The 22,010-nt window shown below is 44.9% G+C and overlaps 1 protein-coding gene across 7 annotated transcripts in view; it reads left to right on the top strand.

Annotated features, from left to right (window-relative positions):
* LOC115136144 (protein Jade-1-like) overlaps window positions 1-22,010 on the top strand; it is a 239,888-nt gene that overhangs the window by 95,942 nt on the left and 121,936 nt on the right. The gene's annotated exons all lie outside the window — the stretch shown is intronic.

The raw sequence follows: 22,010 nt of genomic DNA, 5'->3' as shown, positions 1-22,010 counted from the left end.
TTAGTAGAAATTATTGTAACCAAATGATGGGATTTTTACGACTGGTGACATATATTTGTTTTAATCAAAGGGCAAACAATTAACACAATGAAACGATGAATGCGCGAGCATTGGCAGGAGACGGCTGAGCCATTCTGGAGAGAGACTTGCCTATATCTTCGTCACACACCCATCCCCTTGTCTCAACATTTTACATTTCTAAAGACATTATCTTCACACATTTTTTTATACTTTTCACTGAGACCCACAACTCAATAATCAGCTAGGTCTATTGCCATGTGCGCTGCCCCAATTGCTGGCTTCCCAAATAGGCACAGGACTACGAGCGAGTGATAGGTAGAGTAGTTATATAATTTGGGTAAATGTATTTCCATTTACTTCCCCATTAGACCCACCACTATGCCATTTCTTTCCTGATCTATTGGTTTTCAAATCAACTTTATTTTGTTGTCCAGAAACCAAAGGTACAATCCTAGTCATATTAGCAACTTGTCCTAGTGGTTGCATCAAGTTTCTAACAGAGATTTTCATCTCTGTCACATATGGAACCACTATCAGGTGTGCTGTTTAGAATGGTGTTTTCCCACGATTTGCATGTTGGCAAATGTTTGAAATGATTGTTTTATTGGCTGCTTCATTACATGAGTTGCATGTTCTGTTCTGTCCATTACCATGATCTAAATGTCATTTCTGTTATTCTGAGAACCATGTGTGGACACCCTAATGGGTTATGCACCCAATACATATAGGTCCGGTAAATTTCTCAAATGGCCGGTAAATTAAAATCTTCCCATGCGTGTGTGCGTGCGTGTGTGCGTGCGTGTGTGTATGAGAAACCCTGGGGTTATACTGTTGCTGAGTAGTGTTATCTGTGTGTGTTAAAATGCAGGTCATGACTGTGGGCTGTGTGAGCTAGCGTCTCCTCAGGGCTTTTACCAGTTGTTAAAGTGTTCACAGTGAAGCAATTAAGGAGAACAGCTTATTGCAGATCGTTAGATATTCCGTCCCATAAACTTCTAGCAAGCAAATCCCCCCCCCCATATGAAGTGCTCCCAGTTAGTTAATATTTATGATTGTTGTGTTTTTTCTGGCACCTACTGAGAAATATCTGTTTTGGTTTTTCCGGGTTTCCGTTTTACAGTTCTTTTTCAGGTTTTCGCTCTCAAAATCACTACAAATAAATTAATAGAAAAACAACTAAGTGTACGTTCTATGTCCACAACAATGCTTAAACCACATCAGGAGACCACTTTTGAGGTCTGGGATTTTTAAATTTATATTATTGGGTGTAGTTTCCCTGTAATTCCAGTTCTCACCCAGCTGGGATTTTTTAAATTTATGTTACTGGGTGTAGTTCCCCTTTAATTCCAGTTCTCACCCAGCTGGGATTTTTAAATTTATATTATTGGGTGTAGTTCCCCTTTAATTCCAGTTCTCACCCAGCTGGGATTTTTAAAATTTATGTTACTGGGTGTAGTTCCCCTTTAATTCCAGTTCTCACCCAGCTGGGAATTTTTAATTTATATTATTGGGTGTAGTTCCCCTTTAATTCCAGTTCTCACCCAGCTGGGATTTTTTAATTTATATTATTGGGTGTAGTTCCCCTTTAATTCCAGTTCTCACCCAGCAAGAGGATGTAGTGCACGTGATGGTAGAGTTTGCAAAACAAAACAAATACCCACTGGATTGATGAAAATAATCATGATATCATTCTGCCAGGTAGGCACAGAGCCTGGGGAATTTCTGCAAAAATTTCCCAAAGTTTGTTGTTAACATTTAATTGAGAAGTTTTTTGGGAAAGCCTTTCCATCTACCAGAAGACTGTTTTCATTGTATAGCATCATGGCTAACGGCTACACAAAGTAGTATACGCGCGCACCGCACACACACAGAGACGTCCCCGTTACCTCTTCAGAAAGTTACAGCAAATACGAATCACTGATGCGTTCTGTTCATGTCTTATGATAAACTTGGGCAAATTAATGTTCAGAACATTTAGTTGATTCCCTAGTATGCTCACTACATTTTTTATATTGTTGAATTCCTTTTTAATGTCTGGATCCCGTGATTCCATCCGGGTTGTCCGCAGATTTTATAGGGCCCTACAGTAGGGAGAGAATCTCCTTGGATCTCACCTTGTTCAAGATGGGTGTCCCAAATGGCACCTTAATCCCTTTGTAGTTCAATACTTTTGACCAGGGCCAGTACTTTTTAAGGCAGTGGTATGTACCGGCCCAATTCAAGCACTCCACTCTGTGTTTACACGCATCCCAATTCAGATCTTTTGCCAATTGTTTGCATATGTGATACCTATCTGATCTTTTCCCTGATGTGTAAATGCAAAAACACCACATGGAATCTGATGTCCGGACTTCCGATGTATTCCACCTCCATTATGTGGATCTCAATCCTGATACAAATTCGATCCTCCATATGGGTACTATGTACAGAAAGTGCTGTAAAATCTTAACGGTTCACCCGATATGCATGAAAATACACTCAAATTGAAGCTGACAGTCTGCACTTTAACCTCCATAGTTGTATAATTTCAAATCCGAAGTTCTGGAATACAGAGCCAAAACAACCAAACATTTGTCACTGTCCCAATACTTTTGGAGCTCACTATACCCCCATTCCACTTTGGTCTGGCGTGCATAGAATGGCCACTGATGGGTCCGCTGTTTCCCTGGAAACGTCTCGTTTTATAGCTTGTGAAAAAAATCTGAGCAAACTACTAACTTTCTGAGGTCCTTGGTCGCAGTATTGTTATCTATATTCATGCAAACTATCCCTAGTTTCAATCAGTCCGGATCATTCAATGGAAGTTTGTGTAAGATTATAGCCGACAATTTCCTTGGTTTGTTATTGCATGTTTTTACAACACACCCACAAACCATATTCGATATTGGACAAGTGATGGTAGTCGATATAACACAAGTATCACCACACTAAGCCATGTAGGCTAGCTAGCAGTCTTATTTTTATATTTTTTATTTATATATATATTTTTTTTTACAGTACATTGTTATTGATTACTGCATTGTTGGTTTAGAGCTTGCAAGAAACATTTCACTGTACTGCATGTGACATTACAAGTTTAAACGTGTAAGCTAGCTTGAAAATACTAAATCAAATGTATTGGTCACATACACATGGTTAGCAGATGTTAATGCGAGTGTAGCGAAATACTTGTGCTTATAGTTCCAACAGTGCAGTAATATCTAACAAATAATATAACTACACTGGGGCAAAAAAGTATTTAGTCAGCCACCAATTGTGCAAGTTCTCCCACTTAAAAAGATGAGAGGCCTGTAATTTTCATCATAGGTACACTTCAACTATGACAGACAAAATGAGAGAAAAAAATCCAGAAAATCACATTGTAGGATTTTTAATGAATTTATTTGCAAATTATGGTGGAAAATAAGTATTTGGTCAATAACAAAAGTTTATCTCAATACTTTGTTATATACCCTTTGTTGGCAATGACAGAGGTCAAACGTTTTCTGTAAGTCTTCACAAGGTTTTCACACACTGTTGCTGGTATTTTGGCCCATTCCTCCATGTAGATCTCCTCTAGAGCAGTGATGTTTTGGGGCTGTTGCTGGGCAACACGGACTTTCAACTCCCTCCAAAGATTTTCTATGGTTGAGATCTGGAGACTGGCTAGACCACTCCAGGACCTTGAAATGCTTCTTACGAAGCCACTCCTTCGTTGCCCGGGCGATGTGTTTGGGATCATTGTCATGCTGAAAGACCCAGCCACGTTTCATCTTCAATGCCCTTGCTGATGGAAGGAGGTTTTCACTCAAAATCTCACAATACATGGTCCCATTCATTCTTTCCTTTACACGGATCAGTCGTCCTGGTCCCTTTGCAGAAAAACAGCCCCAAACATGATGTTTCCACCCCCATGCTTCACAGTAGGTATGGTGTTCTTTGGATGCAACTCAGCATTCTTTGTCCTCCAAACCCAACGAGTTGAGTTTTTACCAAAAAGTTATATTTTGGTTTCATCTGAACATATGACATTCTCCCAATCTTCTTCTGGATCATCCAAATGCTCTCTAGCAAACTTCAGACGGGCCTGGACATGTACTGGCTTAAGCAGGGGGACACGTCTGGCACTGCAGGATTTGAGTACCCTGGTGGCGTAGTGCGTTTTGTTACTTTGTTACTTTGGTCCCAGCTCTCTGCAGGTCATTCACTAGGTCCCCCCGTGTGGTTCTGCGATTTTTGCTCACCGTTCTTGTGATCATTTTGACCCCACGGGGTGAGATCTTGCGTGGAGCCCCAGATCGAGGGAGATTATCAGTGGTCTTGTATGTCTTCCATTTCCTAATAATTGCTCCCACAGTTGATTTCTTCAAACCAAGCTGCTTACCTATTGCAGATTCAGTCTTCCCAGCCTGGTGCAGGTCTACAATTTTGTTTCTGGTGTCCTTTGACAGCTCTTTGGTCTTGGCCATAGTGGAGTTTGGAGTGTGACTGTTTGAGGTTGTGGACAGGTGTCTTTTATATTGATAACAAGTTCAAAAAGGTGCCATTAATACAGGTAACGAGTGGAGGACAGAGGAGCCTCTTAAAGAAGAGGACAGGTAACGAGTGGAGGACAGAGGAGCCTCTTAAAGAAGAAGTCTGTGAGAGCCAGAAATCTTGTTTGTAGGTGACCAATTAGTTATTTTCCACCATAATTTGCAAATAAATTCATTAAAAATCCTACAAAGTGATTTTCTGGATTTCTTTTCTAATTTTGTCTGTCATAGTTGAAGTGTACCTATGATGAAAATTACAGGCCTCATCTTTTTAAGTGGGAGAACTTGCACAATTGGTGGCTGACTAAATACTTTTTTGCCCCACTGTACCTAATGCACACAAATCTAACAAGTATTCTAACAATTCTCCAACAACTTCCGAATACACACAAATCTAACAAGTATTCTAACAATTCTCCAATAACTTCCTAATACACACACATCTAAAGGGGTGAATGAGAATATGTACATATAAATATGTGGATGAGCGATGGCCGAGCGGCATAGGGAAGGTGCATTAGATGCTATAAAATACAGTATATACATGGGATATGAGTAATGTAAGATATGTAAACATTATTAAAGTGGCATTGTTTAAAGTGATTCGTGATCAATTTATTAAAGTGGCCCGTGATGAGTCTCTATGTAGGCAGCAGCCTCTCTGAGTTAGTGATTGCTGTTTAGCAGTGTGATGGCCTTGAGATAGAAACTGTTTCTCAATCTCTCAGTCCCAGCTTTGATGCACCTATACAGACTTCGCCTTCTAGATGATAGCGGGGTGAACAGGCAGTGGCTCGTGTGGTTTTTGTCCTTGATGATCTTTTTGGCCTTCCTGTGACATCGGGTGCTGTTGGTGTCATGGAGGGCAGGTAGTTTGACCCCGGTGATGCGTTGTGCAGACCGCACCACCCTCTGTAGAGCCTTGCTGTTGATGGCGGTGCAGTTGCCGTACCAGGCTGTGATACAGCCCGAAAGGATGCTCTCGATTGTGCATCTGTAAAAGTTTGTCAAGGTTTTGGGTGACAAGCCCAAACATTTCTTCAGCCTCCTGAGGTTGAAGAGGCGCTGTTGCGCCTTCTTCACCACCTTTCTGTGTGGGTGGACCATTTCAGTTTGCCTGTGATGTGTATGCCCAGGAACTCCAAACTTTTCACCAAATTGTGGACACTCCAGCACTCCAGCAGTGTCCACAATTTTCAAGTCACAGCTGGGAGGTGCAAATATTGCTTCGGATGAGCACTCTTTTGATGTACTCCTTGAGCAGTCTTTTGATGTACTCCTCCTCTTCTTCTGTGGGATTTTGTCATTGATGTCCTCTTCTCATACTTTGCTTACTTGATATCTAGCTAGCAAACTGGTGAAAAACCATCGCTGTCTCAGTGTTGACACTCCCGCCCAGCCTATCCTTGTGCCCACCATCACAGTGGATGAATGAAGTTCAGAGAAAATAGTTCCAAAAAGAAATGTTTTTCAAACAACTATAATCAAAATATAATTGTGTATATGTACTTGTAACGAATACTTTCTATTTCCCTGCTTTTGAGAGGAGCTGGCTAGTAGATACCCAGACTTCCAGCAATTGCGTTAAGCTAACGATATGCTACCTTCAACTTCCTTGTCAAGAGCCAACATGTTAGCGAATTAACCCTGGTCAGTGATGGTTGCTTGGCCATCTCCATAGCTCTTAACAGGGTGGAATTGTATTAGACAGGTTGTCATGAGTCTCCCAGTCCCAATGCTATGAGCCGTTATCTCTGTGTGGATCTCTACAAGGTTGAGCGTTTCTACAAGGTGTATTTATCTGTTATCTATGAATTGAGTATTGGACTGTACACACTAGAGAGAGAGAGGCCACAGCATCATGTGTAGAATCTAACGATCATGACATCATCCTTGACAAGTGTAGAGCGACCGTATCCTTCAGCATCTCTCGTTCTCTCCCTCCCTCACGCTCATCTCTCGTTCTCTCCCTCCCTCACGCTCATCTCTCTTATTTTTCAAAAGAGGTTTTTAAAAACTCCCACACACTTACTGTGATCTCTTACACAAGCAGGCAGGCACACACCCTTACACAACATACACACACATACACGTACGGACACACAAACACTCCAATTTGTGAATACAGTAATACATGTAATGAGGATGACTCAGGCTCTCAGAAAATGAGCAATAGCTTGCTTTCTTTTGCTCTCACTAGACATGCACACAGGACTGGATTGCCAAAAGGGTATGCAGGGCCCGAACTCCAGGAAAATTACCTTTTTTAAAACGGCAAGATTTTGTCATAGACTCATGACAAAATGTGTAAACTGCACATTTCTTCAATGCAAGTTAGCGATCCCCCCCCCCCCCAACAAAAAGGGTGGGGCACCGTGGAGGTCGTGGCACCAAATGTGTTAGTCCCCCCACATGCACACACATGTGCAGGTACGTTTCATAGAAACTTGGTGGAAGATAGGCACTGACACACTTAAATATTCATAAACATCTCTTGCGCACACAGACAGACAGAAACACACTCTCAGGGCATGCAATGCTGTTACATAAAACACCTATTAACATGTTTTACAACGCCTTGCATTCCCTTTTGATTCTACCTGTTTTATTGAATATGAATGGTGAAATACATCTAAATGAGATGTGCTGATGATTAATAGGTGTCCTGCAAGAAGGATTTGGAACTGGCAGAAAACAGAAAACAATGGAGGCATTCTCTCTCTCTCTCTCTCTCCTCTCACTGATATTGCATTATTGTTTATTTAAAGAGGTATTCGTTTTTCCTCTCTTGAGTTTTGTTCACAGTGAACTGTTTTTCTTTTTGAAACATTGAGGGAGAAAGGTGACTTCAACAAAAAGTTTGTGGAAGATTATAGCTGACAAATTCCTTGGTTTGTTATTGCAAGTTTTTACAACACACCCACAAACCATATTCGATATTGGACAAGTGATGGTAGTCGATATAACACAAGTCTCACCACACTGAGCCATGTAGGCTAGCTAGCTGTCTTATTTTTATATTTTTTATTTATATACACTGCTCAAAAAAATAAAGGGAATGAATGAAATATTCTTATTAAATACTTTTTTCTTTACATAGTTGAATGCGCTGACAACAAAATCACACAAGAATTATCAATGGAAATCAAATGTATCAACCCATGGAGGTCTGGATTTGGAGTCACACTCAACTTTGATGTAATGTCCTTAAAACAAGTCAAAATGAGGCTCAGTAGTGTGTGTGGCCTCCATGTGCCTGTATGACCTCCCTACAACGCCTGGGCATGCTCCTCATGGATGGTCTCCTGAGGGATCTCCTCCCAGACCTGGACTAAAGCATCCGAGACATCCCAGATGCGCTCAATTGGATTCAGGTCTGGGGAACGGGCGGGCCAGTCCATAGCATCAATGCCTTCCTCTTGCAGGAACTGCTGACACACTCCAGCCACATGAGGTCTAGCATTGTCTTGTATTAGGAGGATCCCAGGGCCAACCGCACCAGCATATGGTCTCACAAGGGGTCTGAGGATCTCATCTCGGTACCTAATGGCAGTCAGGCTACCTCTGGCGAGCACATGGAGGGCTGTGTGGCCCCCCAAAGAAATGCCACCCCACACCATGACTGACCCACCGCCAAACCGGTCATGCTGGAGGATGTTGCAGACAGCAGAACGTTTTCCACGGCGTCTCCAGACTGTCACGTCTGTCACGTGCTCAGTGTGAACCTGCTTTCATCTATGAAGAGCACAGGGTGCCAGTGGTGAATTTGCCAATCTTGGTGTTCTCTGGGAAATGCCAAACGTCCTGCACGGTGTTGGGCTGTAAGCACAACCCCCACCTGTGGACGTCGGGCCCTCATACCACCCTCATGGAGTCTGTTTCTGACCGTTTGAGCAGACACATGCACATTTGTGGCCTGCTGGAGGTCATTTTGCAGGGCTCTGGCAGTGCTCCTCCTGTTCGTCCTTGCACAAAAGCGGAGGTAGTGGTCCTGCTGCTGGGTTGTTGCCCTCCTACGGCCTCCTCCACATCTCCTGATGTACTGGCCTGTCTCCTGGTAGCGCCTCCATGCTCTGGACACTACGCTGACAGACACAGCAAACCTTCTTGCCACAGCTCACATTGATGTGCCATCCTGGATGAGCTGCACTACCTGAGCCACTTGTGTGGGTTGTAGACTCCGTCTCATGCTACCACTAGAGTGAAAGCACCGCCAGCATTCAAAAGTGACCAAAACATCAGCCAGGAAGCATAGGAACAGCACCTGCAGAACCACTCCTTTATTGGGGGTGTCTTGTTAATTGCCTATAATTTCCACCTGTTGTCTATTCCATTTGCACAACAGCATGTGAAATTTATTGTCAATCAGTGTTGCTTCCTAAGTGGACAGTTTGATTTCACAGAAGTGTGATTGACTTGGTGTTACATTGTGTTGTTTAAGTGTTCCCTTTATATTTTTTGAGCAGTGTATATATTTTTTTACAGTACATTATTATTGATTACTGCATTGTTGGTTTAGAGCTTGCAAGAAACATTTCACATTTACATTTAAGTCATTTAGCAGACGCTCTTATCCAGAGCGACTTACAAATTGGTGCATTCACCTTATGACATCCAGTGGAACAGTAGTGCATCTAAATCTTTTAAGGGGGGGGGGGGTGAGAGGGATTACTTTATCCTATCCTAGTTATTCCTTAACTGTACTGCATGTGACATTACATGTTTAAACTTGTAAGCTAGCTTGAAAATACTAAATCAAATGTATTGGTCACATACACATGGTTAGCAGATGTTAATGCGAGTGTAGCGAAATACTTGTGCTTCTAGTTCCAACAGTGCAGTAATATCTAACAAATAATATAACTACAGTGGGTCAAAAAAGTATTTAGTCAGCCACCAATTGTGCAAGTTCTCCCACTTAAAAAGATGAGAGAGGCCTGTAATTTTCATCATAGGTACACTTCAACTATGACAGACAAAATTAGAAAAAAAAATCCAGAAAATCACATTGTAGGATTTTTAATGAATTTATTAGCAAATTATGGTGGAAAATAAGTATTTGGTCAATAACAAAAGTTTATCTCAATACTTTGTTTATATACCCTTTGTTGGCAATGACAGAGGTCAAAAGTATTCAAGGTTTTCACACACTGTTGCTGGTATTTTGGCCCATTCCTCCATGCAGATCTCCTCTAGAGCAGTGATGTTTTGGGGCTGTTGCTGGGCAACACGGACTTTCAACTCCCTCCAAAGATTTTCTATGGGGTTGAGATCTGGAGACTGGCTAGGCCACTCCAGGACCTTGAAATGCTTCTTACGAAGCCACTCCTTTGTTGCCCGGGCGGTATGTTTGGGATCATTGTCATGCTGAAATGCCCTTGCTGATGGAAGGAGGTTTTCACTCAGTCTCACGATACATGGCCCCATTCATTCTTTCCTTTACACGGATCAGTTGTTCTGGTTCCTTTGCAGAAAAACAGCCCCAAAGCATGATGTTTCCACCCCCATGCTTCACAGTAGGTATGGTGTTCTTTGGATGCAACTCAGCATTCTGAGGTGTAGCTGGTGTAGAAGCTAGCTCAATGCTTCCCTGCCTGACTGTCTGTCTGCCTCCCTCCTTGCCTGACTGTCTGCCTCCCTCCTTGCCTGACTGTCTGCCTTCCTCCCCGTCTGTCTGTCTGCCTCCCTCCCTGCCTGACCGTCTGCCTCCCTCCCTCCCTGACTGTCTGTCTGTCACCCTGACTGTCTGTCTCTCCCCCTCCCTCTCTGTCTTTCTGCCTCCCTGACTGTCTGTCTGTCTGTCTCTGTCTGTCTGCCTCCCTCCCTGTCTACCTCCCAGTCTGGCTGCCTGCCTCTTTAGCTTCCTCATCAATGGGACAGGTACAGGGAAGCTAGCTCTCTGCTGAATTTTTTCTCACTGCAGTGTTTTAGCAACAAAAAAGGAGAGGGGCGGGGGACAGGAGGAGGAGGTGGAAGCAAAGGCTGGGGGAGCTGTGAGACCTGAAGCAAGGTCCTGGCATGGTGCCAGCCCTGCTCTGTGCAACCAGCAGCCTCCCAGCTTTCTCTTCCCTCTTCTGGCTCGAAATTGAGTCAGTGGAAAATGTGAATGAAAACAATCCCCCAACACAAACTGCTCAACCCCCCCACCAAGAGGGATTATTATGAGTCTCTTTATTTTTTACGAGTGTGCACATTTGTGTAAGGGGAAAGGATGGCAAGAAAGGGGGGTTGTGATTTAGTTTCTGTGTAGGGTAACTGCCAGAGTTTTGGGGAAGATGAAAATAAAACAAATGGGGTGGAAACAGAAAGGATAATAGTAGTAAACGCAGTAAGACTAAAACCCTAGCCGGCTAGACTGATTCTTTGTAGTAAAGGGGCACTGGAATATGGCTGTTAAGGCTCAGCCATATCCATGACAACACGCTTGGCGTTCCTGGGCAGACCTCATAGGCATCTGAAGGAATCACAAAATGGCAGCACACATAAGGGCTCTGGTTAATCCACTGTGCCTGACGACTTAGGGCAGAGAAGCAGCTTTCTGACAGATTTTATCCAATGCCTTTTGGATGATTTTTTAAAAGCATTTGACAACGAAATAAGCCACATTCTGAAAGGTTTAGGCTACTGTAGTAGTCATTGTGTTATAAATTCTGTGTCTGTTCACTCGAAGTGAATGTCCAACATTAACATCTCAAGTGCAAAGAGTCATTTTTTACATTTCCTGATTGTTCTAAGAAATATTGAAATGACTCAAGGTCCACTTGACTCCCTCTGATGTCATTCTGTTATCAGAGCAAGTATTTTCACTTGGGCTGAATCCTAAATGGCACCTTATTCTCTACCTACATAGTGCACTACTTTTTACCAGAGCCCATTGCACTCTAGTCAAAACTAGTGCACTGTGTAGGTAGGGAATATGGTGCCATTAGGGACAGACCCGTGGGTCTTTCATCATTTGTTTTACTGGAATATTTCCTATCAGATAGACTAACGGTCGACTGAGAGGGTTGCTATGACTCAAACTACATGTTGTTTATCTGTCTTGGGGACTTTTCTTTACTTAAAGAGAAATTCCACCGCTTTTCAATCTCATTTTCATAATCTCCAGCACAATACCAGTGTCTACATAATGTGAAAACTACGCATTTCTCAGTTTTGTAGAACAAATATAGAAAGTCAAAAAGTTATATGCGGTGATGTCATCAAAAGCAAAAAACAACAACCAAAAAACAGTAACTTTATCACTGCCAGACACAATGTTTCCTCATTGAAGTACATGGGTATCCAGCATGTCAAAGTACCGAGGCGAGGGACGCACATCCATAGACTTCTGTTGCAAACTGAATACTACTGGATATTCCCATTGGAAACCATGTCTCCAAATGGACTTAATGAGGACTTTCCCAATAGCCATTTTCTGTGAACGCCATCTGATTCATTTGTTATAATGACAACCACGGTCGGGTATTGTCACATACGTTTTGTCTACCTGATATGAATGGCTATACAGTTATAATATTCAAAAAGTGTAAATGTTTTGTGTTGCCTCTTTCAGCTTATATATGCTGCCCTAACCTGACGAAGATCCTTGTGTGATCTAAACCTTTGTTTGTTTGTTTGTGAATAAAGATACACGGTGGAGCTTATGAGTGTGCAGGCTTTATTTCTTTCATAGCATCAAAAGTTGAAACATTTGAATAACAGTGATTTTCAAGCACTATGAGATTCATGGTAACGTGTGGAGCAAGACGATATCCTTCTTCTGGCTAGAAACTTGTTGCAGGTTTTGAAAATAACTCACTTTTCCCCCTTACTTTTAATCCTACCCTGTGATGTCACAGAGAAGCAATTTTTAGGACCTTATATTTTTAACCACAGATCACATGTAGACACTGGTATGATGCTGGAGAAAAATATGTTGAAAAGTGACAGAATTGCCCTTTAAAGCCCACTCATTTTCATTTTCTGTCAGTATATTTTTTGATCAGATCGTTCTCTATCGGTTTCTGTCTGACACAGACACACACACAGGCCAGTCCCAGATATGGGTGCCCCTGGCACATCCGGGGTAGGAAGCCCCACGGGAGTCTGGCCTGATTGTTCCAGTTGGCTGCTCTGTGGATGTAGGTGGTGGTGGGAATGGGGTCGTTTGTGGATGAGGGGCAGGGGTGGCCACAGTGGAACCCCTCACACAGCCTGGCAGAGTCGGCACAAGAGATTGGGAATGAGGTGCATGGGAAGAAAGGGGTCACTGAAACGTGTGGGAGGCAGGAGGGAGTTTAGGCACCTAGTGACAATGAGACATGAAGAGATTTGAGATGGGGGGATTGGGGGAAATGATTGTGAGACAATGAAAAAATAAATAATGTAACCTTTATTTAACTAGGCAAGTCCGTTAAGAACAAATTCTTATTTACCATGACGGCCCACCCCGGTCAAACCCGGATGACGCTGGACCAATTGTGCCCCGCCCTATGGGACACCCAATCACGGCCGTATGTGATGCAGCCTGGATTCGAACCAGGTACTGCAGTGACGCCTCCTGCACTGCGATGCAGTGTCCTAGACCACTGCGCAACTCAGGAGCCCGAGTGGCGAACGAAAGCAGGGAAGGAGACGACCCACAGTGTTTTCTTACAAAGTTTCACCTTACTGTTACTGTTCAGTCACTCAACCTTCGTTAGGACGTAGCTGAAACCTTGCAAGAAAACTGTCTCCACTTTTGCAATACCTAACAAACACCTACCAGTTAGTCAGTGTTTTGTCCCTTTTCTGTGAAAACAGAGAGCAGAACATGAAACAGGATTCTGTGTGCCCCTGCCTGCCGGTGGCCCCGTCTGTCTGCCCCCACCGGGTTGAATAAAGCACTGTGCTGTTTATGTCCCTCTGATAGATGTCATTCACATCAGAAGTGTCGAGGGGAAAACATATCATCCAGGAAGATGACAAACCTGTGGGTGGTGTTTTTGGTTGGGTCCCAAGTGTCACCCTATTCCTTACGTAGTGCACTACTTTTGACCAGGGTCCGTAGGGTCTCTCTCTCTCTCCACACTGACCCTTGCTGATTCTCACTCTTCCTCCCACCTTCTCAGTCATTAACACTCCTAACACACTGACCCTCTTTCACACAGTAGCTCTCTTTCTCTCTCTGAGCCTCACCCAGACGGTACAGTAGCCACAAAATGCACACACCACAGATCCCCCAAGGCCAGTGTGTGTGTGTAATAAAACCCCAAACCACATCCCCTTGGGGTCTGGAGGGAAGGGTGTACTGTGAAAAATATGGAGGAGTTGAGAGTCAGAAGCCCTCCCTCGCTCCAAATAAATATTCCAAACGGCAAATAAGGATCAAAGCTTCCTCGGAAAGCTCTGAAGCCAGTCATATTATGTGAGGAATGCGCAAACAACAAAATAAGTTATTACAGCTCTCTCAGCAGAGAGAATAGAGCACACGGCTGCTTTCACTCATTTGATTAGTTCAATTGATTGATGGTTGAAGGTTCTGAGTTGTCCTCTTGTTGACCTCTTAATGACATTTCAGGATTTCCTTAGGATAATTAGCGTATCATTGTATAATTTGCGATTTTTTTTTGGGGGGGGGGTGAACTGCTGTGCAGTGAACTTCTTGAACTTTTAAATTATGTTTTGAAGTAAAAAAAAAAGTAATTTCCGCAGATAAATTTTGTAATTTTGTGTTTGAAGATTGAACTTGTTGACCTTGTAGAATTAACTTGTGAGAACTGCTGTGTAGTTCTTGGAGGCCTGTGTTTGAACAAGTTTTGTGGAAGAAGTCATTTCTTTGTAGGCTGGAAATTGCCTGACTATGAGTATTCGTAACAACCACAAAGTAAGTGATGTGAACACTACGGGTGTGCTACAGAAAAGACAAAAAGCACAGAAAACTCAGGAAAAAAACATGGAATTGTTACATACTGACACGCACATGATGACCTGAAGTAGGACACAAGGTGAAATTAGAGGATTCGGCTATTTCCGTTTCTGTCAAGTGTATAAAATCGAGCACACAGCCATGCAATCTCCATAGACAAACATTTACAGTAGAATGGCCTTACTGAAGAGCTCAGTGACTTTCAACGTGTCACCGTTTTAGGATGCCACCTTTCCAACAAATCAGTTCGTCAAATTTCAGCCCTGATAGAGCTGCCCCGGTCAACTTTAAGTGCTGTTATTGTGAAGTGGAAACGTCCAGGAGCAACAACGGCTCAGTCGTGATGTGGTAGGCCACACAAGCTCACAGAATGTGACTGCCGAGTGCTGTCACGTAAAAATCACATAAAAATTGTCTGTCCTCGGTTGCAACACTCACTACCGAGTTCCACACTGGGAGAAACGTCAGTACCAGAACTGTTTGTCTGGAGCTTCACGAAATGGGTATCCATGTCTGAGCATCCGCACACAAGCCTAAGATCACCATGAGCAATGCCAAGCGTTGGCTGGAGTGGTCTAAAGCTTGCTGCTATTGGACTCAGTGGAAACGTGCAGTGGAAACCTGTTCTCTGGAGTGATGAATCACGCTTCAACATCTGTCAGTCCGGCGGACGAATCTGGGTTTGGCAGATGCCAGGAGGACGCTACCTGCCCCAATGAATAGTGGTAACTGTAAGGTTTGGTGGAGGAGGAATAATGGTCTGGGGCTGTTTTTCATAGTTCGGACCAAGGCCCCTTAGTTCCAGTGAAGGGAAATATTAACGCTACAGCATACAATGACATTCTAGACAATTCTTTGCTTCCAACTCTGTGGCAACAGTTTAGGGAAGGCCCTTTCCTGTTTCAGCATGACATTTCCCCGGTGCACAAAGCGAGGTCCATACAGAAATGGTTTGTCAAGATCGGTGTGGAAGAACTTGACTGGCCTGCACAGATCCCTGACCTCAACCCCATCGAACAGCTGTGGGATGAATTGGAACGCCGACTGTGAGCCAGGCCTAATCGTCCAACATCAGTGCCCAACCTCACTAATGCTCATGTTGCTGAATGGAAGCCCGTGCAGCAATGTTCCAACATCTAGTGGAAAGCCTTCCCAGAAGAGTAGAGGCTGTTATAGCAGCAAAGAGAAGAACAACTCTATAGTAATACCCATGATTTTGGAATGAGATGATGGACGAGCACATACTTTTGGCCATGTAGTGTAAGATGTTCCAAAAAATAATTTGTACAGAAGCCCAAAAATCTCCCGTAAAGCTACTGACACATCAATTGGTTATGTCTAATGGCCAACTGTGGGGATATGCTTTTGATTACCCGGCCTGTAGAGTGAAGCGCCACATCTTAGCCGAAGGAGAAGAATATACACAACAAACCTTAGAAGTGGAATACTGGAATGAGGACTGGGAGGTGTTTTGCAAGGTGGTGTCTCCTGATCTGGCGAATAGACTAAACGGTTGTTTAGGGGACGAAGGTCTCCCTCTTTCCCCCTCCTCTGTTTTCTCTCGGTCTTTGAACTCCCTCCCTCATTGTTTATGAGTATTAGTAGCAACCCACCTGGACAAAAGGAACACCTATGTGAGAATGCTGTTCATTGACTACAGCTCAGCGTTCAACACCATAGTACCCTCAAAGCTCATCACCAACCTAAGGATCCTGGGACTAAACACCTCCCTCTGCAACTGGATCCTGGACTTCCTGACAGGCCGCCCCCAGGTGGTGAGGGTAGGTAGCAACAAAACTGCCACGCTGCTCCTCAACACTGGAGCTCCCCAGGGGTGCGTGCTCAGTCCCCTTCTGTCCTCCCTGTTCACCCACGACTGCACGGCCAGGCATGACTCCAAAACCATCATTAAGTTTGCTGACGACAAAACAGTGGTAGGCCTGATCACCGACAACGACGAGACAGCCTATAGGGAGGAGGTCAGAGACCTGGCCGGGTGGTGCCAGAATAACAACCTATCAGTTTTTACCCCCAAGCCATAAGACTCCTGAACATCTAACCAAATGGTTACCCGGACTATTAGCATTGTGCCCCCCCCAACCCCTCTTTTACGCTGCTGCTACTCTCTTTTGATCTTATATGCATAGTCACTTTAACCACCCGCCAATCCCTCGTTTTACGCTTCTGCTACTCTCTGTTCATCATATGCATAGTCACTTTAACGATACCTACATGTACATACTACCTCAATAAGCCTGACTAACAGGTGTCTGTATATAGCCTTGCTATTCTTTTTTCAAATGTCTTTTTACTGTTGTTTTATTTCTTTACTTACCTACACACACACACACATACATTTTTTTCCCCGCACCTTTGGTTAGAGCCTGTAAGTAAGCATTTCACTAAGGTCTACACCTGTTGTATTCGGCGCATGTGGCAAATAAACTTTGATTTGTACAGTTAAAGTTGGAAGTTTTTCACAATTCCTGACATTTAATCCTAGTAAAATTCCCTGTCTTTGGTCAGTTAGGATCACCACTTTATTTTAAGAATGTGAAATGTCGGAATAATAGTAGAGTGATTTTTTCCCCAGCTTTTATTTCTTTCATCACATTCCCAGTGGGTCAGAAGTTTACATACACTCAATTAGTATTTGGTAGAATTGTCTTTAAATTGTTTAACGTGGGTCAAACATTTTGGGTATCCTTCCACAAGCTTCCCACAATAAGTTGGGGGAATTTTGGCCCATTCCTCTTGACAGAGCTGGTGTATCTGAGTCAGGTTTGTAGGCCTCCTTGCTCACACATGCTTTTTCAGTTCTGCCTACAAATTTTGAGGTCAGGAATTTGTAATGGCCACTCCAATACCTTGACTTTGCTGTCCTTAAGCCATTTTGCCACAACTCTGGAAGTATGCTTGGGGTCATTGTCCATTTGGAAGACCCATTTGCGACCAAGCTTTAACTTCCTGACTGATGTCTTGAGATGCTGCTTCAATATATCCACATAATAATTTTCCTACCCCATGATGCCATCTATTTTGTGAAGTTCACCAGTCCCTCCTGCAGCAAAGCACCCCCACAACATGATGCTGCCACCCCCATGCTTCACGGTTGGGATAGTGTTCTTCGGCTTGCAAGCCTCCCCCTTTTTCCTCCAAACATAACGATGGTCATTATGGCCAAACAGTTCTGTTTTTGTTTCATCAGACCAGAGGACATTTCTCAAAAAAGTACGATCTTTGTCCCCATGTGCAGTTGCAAATCGTAGTCTGGCTTTTTTTTATGGCGGTTTTGGAGCAGTGGCTTCTTCCTTGCTGAGCGTCCTTTGAGGTTGTGTGGATATAGATACTTTTGTACCTGTTCCCTCCAGCATCTTCACAAGGTCCTTTGCTGTTATTCTGGGATTGATTTGCACTTTTCGCACCAAAGTACGTTCATCTCTAGGAGACAGCACGCGTCTCCTTCCTGAGCGGTATGACGGCTGCGTGGTTTCTTGGCTGATTTCTTTTGATTTTCCCATGATTTCAAGCAAAGAGGCACTGAGTTTGTAGGTAGGCCTTGAAATACATCCACAGGTACACCTCCAAATGACTCAAATGGTGTCAATTAGCCTATCAGAAGCTTCTAAAGCCATGACATCATTTTCTGGAATTTTCCAACGTCTTTAAAGGCACATTGAACTTAGTGTATGTAAACTTCTGACCCACTGGAATTGTGATACAGTGAATTATAAGTTAAATGAACTGTCCGTAAACAATTTTTTGAAAAATTACTTGTCATGCACAAAGTAGATATCCTAACAGACTTGCCAAAACTATAGTTTGTGAACAAGATATTTGTGGAGGGGTTTAAAAACAAGTTTTAATGACTCCAACCTAAGTGTATGTAAACTTCGGACTTCAACTTTAGTTCCAACTCCATCATCAAGTCCGCTGACGGAACTTGTGTTTTGTAGCTTGTGTTCAGGACATGTGACCCTGGGCAGAGAGAACTGTTATTTCACCTCACCCCTATGGTTTTCCTTCACCAGTCATCTACAGTCAGCCGTAGAAACTCCACGTCGACTACAGTCAGCCGTAGAAACTCCACGTCGTCTACAGTCAGATGTAGAAACTCCACGTTGTCTACAGTCAGCCGTAGAAACTCCACGTCGTCTACAGTCAGCCGTAGAAACTCCACGTCGTCTACAGTCAGACGTAGAAACTCCACGTCGTCTACAGTCAGACGTAGAAACTCCACGTCGACTACAGTCAGCCGTAGAAACTCCACGTCGTCTACAGTCAGCCGTAGAAACTCCACGTCGTCTACAGTCAGCCGTAGAAACTCCACGTCGTCTACAGTCAGCCGTAGAAACTCCACGTCGTCTACAGTCAGCCGTAGAAACTCCACGTCGTCTACAGTCAGCCGTAGAAACTCCACGTCGTCTACAGTCAGCCGTAGAAACTCCACGTCGACTACAGTCAGCCGTAGAAACTCCACGTCGACTACAGTCAGCCGTAGAAACTCCACGTCGACTACAGTCAGCCGTAGAAACTCCACGTCGACTACAGTCAGCTAGTGAGAGAGACAAATGAAGCAGCATCAGATTAGTCACCTTTTGCCTGCATCTCTGCAAGATCCACTACAAGTCTGTTTCCAGTCACCACTTTAGACAATCCTTCCAGCTTTGAACACCTTTAGGCTGGCCGGCTTCCTGCCTGCAGATGTGATTCTAGGGTGGGGGTCGACGGACAGTAGAAGGGGCTTATCTAATGAAAAGATAACAAGCGAAATCGGGCACAGCAACACTGTATAAAAATGTATGAAATGAGTTCCCTCACAAATGTAAACCACCCACATTTGATCGTTGCCAGTTCTTAGAAAAAACAGCGATGAAGGAGTGGAAGTAGTGGAAGGAGGCAGCAGGCTGCTAGCAGGCAGCAGTAAGGCATCTGTCTGGGAGGCAGCAGTAAGGCATCTGTCTGGGAGGCAGCAGTAAGGCATCTGTCTGGGAAGCAGCAGTGAGGCATCTGTCTGGGAGGCAGCAATAAAGCATCAGTCTGGCAGGCAGCAGTAAGGCATCTGTCTGGGAGGCAGCAGTAAGGCATCTGTCTGGGAGGCAGCAATAAGGCATCTGTCTGGGAGGCAGCAGTAAGGCATCTGTCTGGGAAGCAGCAGTGAGGCATCTGTCTGGGAGGCAGCAATAAAGCATCAGTCTGGCAGGCAGCAGTAAGGCATCTGTCTGGGAGGCAGCAGTAAGGCATCTGTCTGGGAGGCAGCAATAAGGCATCTGTCTGGGAGGCAGCAGTAAGGCATCTGTCTGGGAAGCAGCAGTAAGGCATCTGTCTGGGAAGCAGCAGTAAGGCATCTGTCTGGGAGGCAGCAGTAAAGCATCTGTCTGGCAGGCAGCAGTAAGTCATCTGTCTGGGAGGCAGCAGTAAGGCATCTGTCTGGGAGGCAGCAGTAAGGCATCTGTCTGGGAAGCAGCAGTAAGGCATCTGTCTGGGAGGCAGCAATAAAGCATCAGTCTGGCAGGCAGCAGTAAGGCATCTGTCTGTGAGGCAGCAATAAGGCATCTGTCTGGGAGGCAGCAATAAGGCATCTGTCTGGGAGGCAGCAGTAAGACATCAGTCTGGGAGGCAGCAGTAAGGCATCAGTCTGGGAGGCAGCAGTAAGGCATCAGTCTGGGAGGCAGCAGTAAGACATCAGTCTGGGAGGCAGCAGTAAGACATCGGTCTGGGAGGCAGCAGTAAGGCATCAGTCTGGGTGGCAGCAGTAAGGCATCAGTCTGGGTGGCAGCAGTAAGGCATCAGTCTGGGTGGCAGCAGTAAGGCATCAGTCTGGGAGGCAGCAGTAAGACATCAGTCTGGGAGGCAGCAGTAAGACATCAGTCTGGGAGGCAGCAGTAAGACATCGGTCTGGGAGGCAGCAGTAAGGCATCAGTCTGGGTGGCAGCAGTAAGGCATCAGTCTGGGTGGCAGCAGTAAGGCATCAGTCTGGGTGGCAGCAGTAAGGCATCAGTCTGGGAGGCAGCAGTAAGACATCAGTCTGGGAGGCAGCAGTAAGACATCGGTCTGGGAGGCAGCAGTAAGGCATCGGTCTGGGAGGCAGCAGTAAGGCATCGGTCTGGGAGGCAGCAGTAAGGCATCGGTCTGGGAGGCAGCAGTAAGGCATCAGTCTGGGAGGCAGCAGTAAGGCATCTGTCTGGGAGGCAGCAGTAAGACATCAGTCTGGGAGGCAGCAGTAAGACATCGGTCTGGGAGGCAGCAGTAAGGCATCAATCTGGGAGGCAGCAGTAAGACATCAGTCTGGGAGGCACAAGGAAGGCATCAGTCTGGGAGGCAGCAGTAAGGCATCAGTCTGGGAGGCAGCAGTAAGACATCAGTCTGGGAGGCAGCAGTAAGGCATCGGTCTGGGAGGCAGCAGTAAGGCATCGGTCTGGGAGGCAGCAGTAAGGCATCGGTCTGGGAGGCAGCAGTAAGGCATCAGTCTGGGAGGCACAAGGAAGGCATCTGTCTGGGTGGCAGCAGGAAGGCATCTGTCTGGGGATTTTTCAGGCCTTACATTATTTGCATGGTTTTACATCAGACGTGTCGGCCAGGGAAGGGGGGCAGTGTGGAGAGCACAGTGTGTGTGCGTCCCAGATGGCACCCTATTCCCGATCGTGCGCACTGCTTTTGACCAGAGCTCATAGGGAATATGATGCCATTCGGAACTCAGTGTGACTGTGTAAACACCCAGTACACTACCCAGCCTTTGACGCAGTGAGGCAGGAGCTGTGGTGATGAGGTTGATGACCTATTTAAGATTAGAGACAGAGAGAGGCAGAGTCTGGCAGGAAGCATAGCGTTTAAGAGCGTTGGGCCAGTGTCCGAAAGGTCGCTGGTTTGAATCCCCGGGCCGACTTGGTGAAAAATCGCTGTGCCCTTGAGCAAGGCACTTAACTCAAATTGCTCCTTTTAGTCACTCTGGATAAGAGCATCTGCTAAATGACTAAAATGTTAAATGTACAATTATCACACCACGTCCTTTCACTCAAAGGTCATGATTTAATTACCAGGTGGAGGAGGTGACGAGGTGTTTGTCGTGCATGAAAGAGTGTGTGTGTTTGTGTGTGCACTGATAGAACTGGAAAATCCCCGTGGGCTGGTTTGGGAGCGTGTGTGCGTGCGTGTGTGTGTGTGTGTAGGGAGATCTGTACAGAAATCTTTACAGGCTCACCTTCCAGTGGGTCTTCCTGAATCCACAGTGAGAAGGACCTGAGCCGCCGGGAGGGAGGTGATGATGACTGCAGTTCTACTCGCGCTCTCTCTCTCTCTCTCTCTCTCTCTCTCTCTCTCCCCTCATGGTTCCCTGTGCACTACAAATACATCCCCATGTCTGGACATACACAACACAGGGCCTGTGCATTGGACAGAGGACAGGGCGGGTTGTTAGGGCTGGTCCGTCAGGGTTGTTTACTGTAGGCAGGTCATCAGGGTGTCACTGCATGTATCCCAATTGGCACCCTATTCCCTATATAGTGCACTACTTTGGACTAGAGGGACCTGGTCAAAATTATTGCACTACAAGTAAATAGGGTGCCATTTGGGACGCATCCAGGGCC

This window comes from Oncorhynchus nerka, linkage group LG10, assembly GCF_034236695.1.
Source record: "Oncorhynchus nerka isolate Pitt River linkage group LG10, Oner_Uvic_2.0, whole genome shotgun sequence".
In the NCBI taxonomy this organism is placed as follows: domain Eukaryota; kingdom Metazoa; phylum Chordata; class Actinopteri; order Salmoniformes; family Salmonidae; genus Oncorhynchus; species Oncorhynchus nerka.
This window is presented reverse-complemented; position numbering and strand designations above follow the sequence as displayed.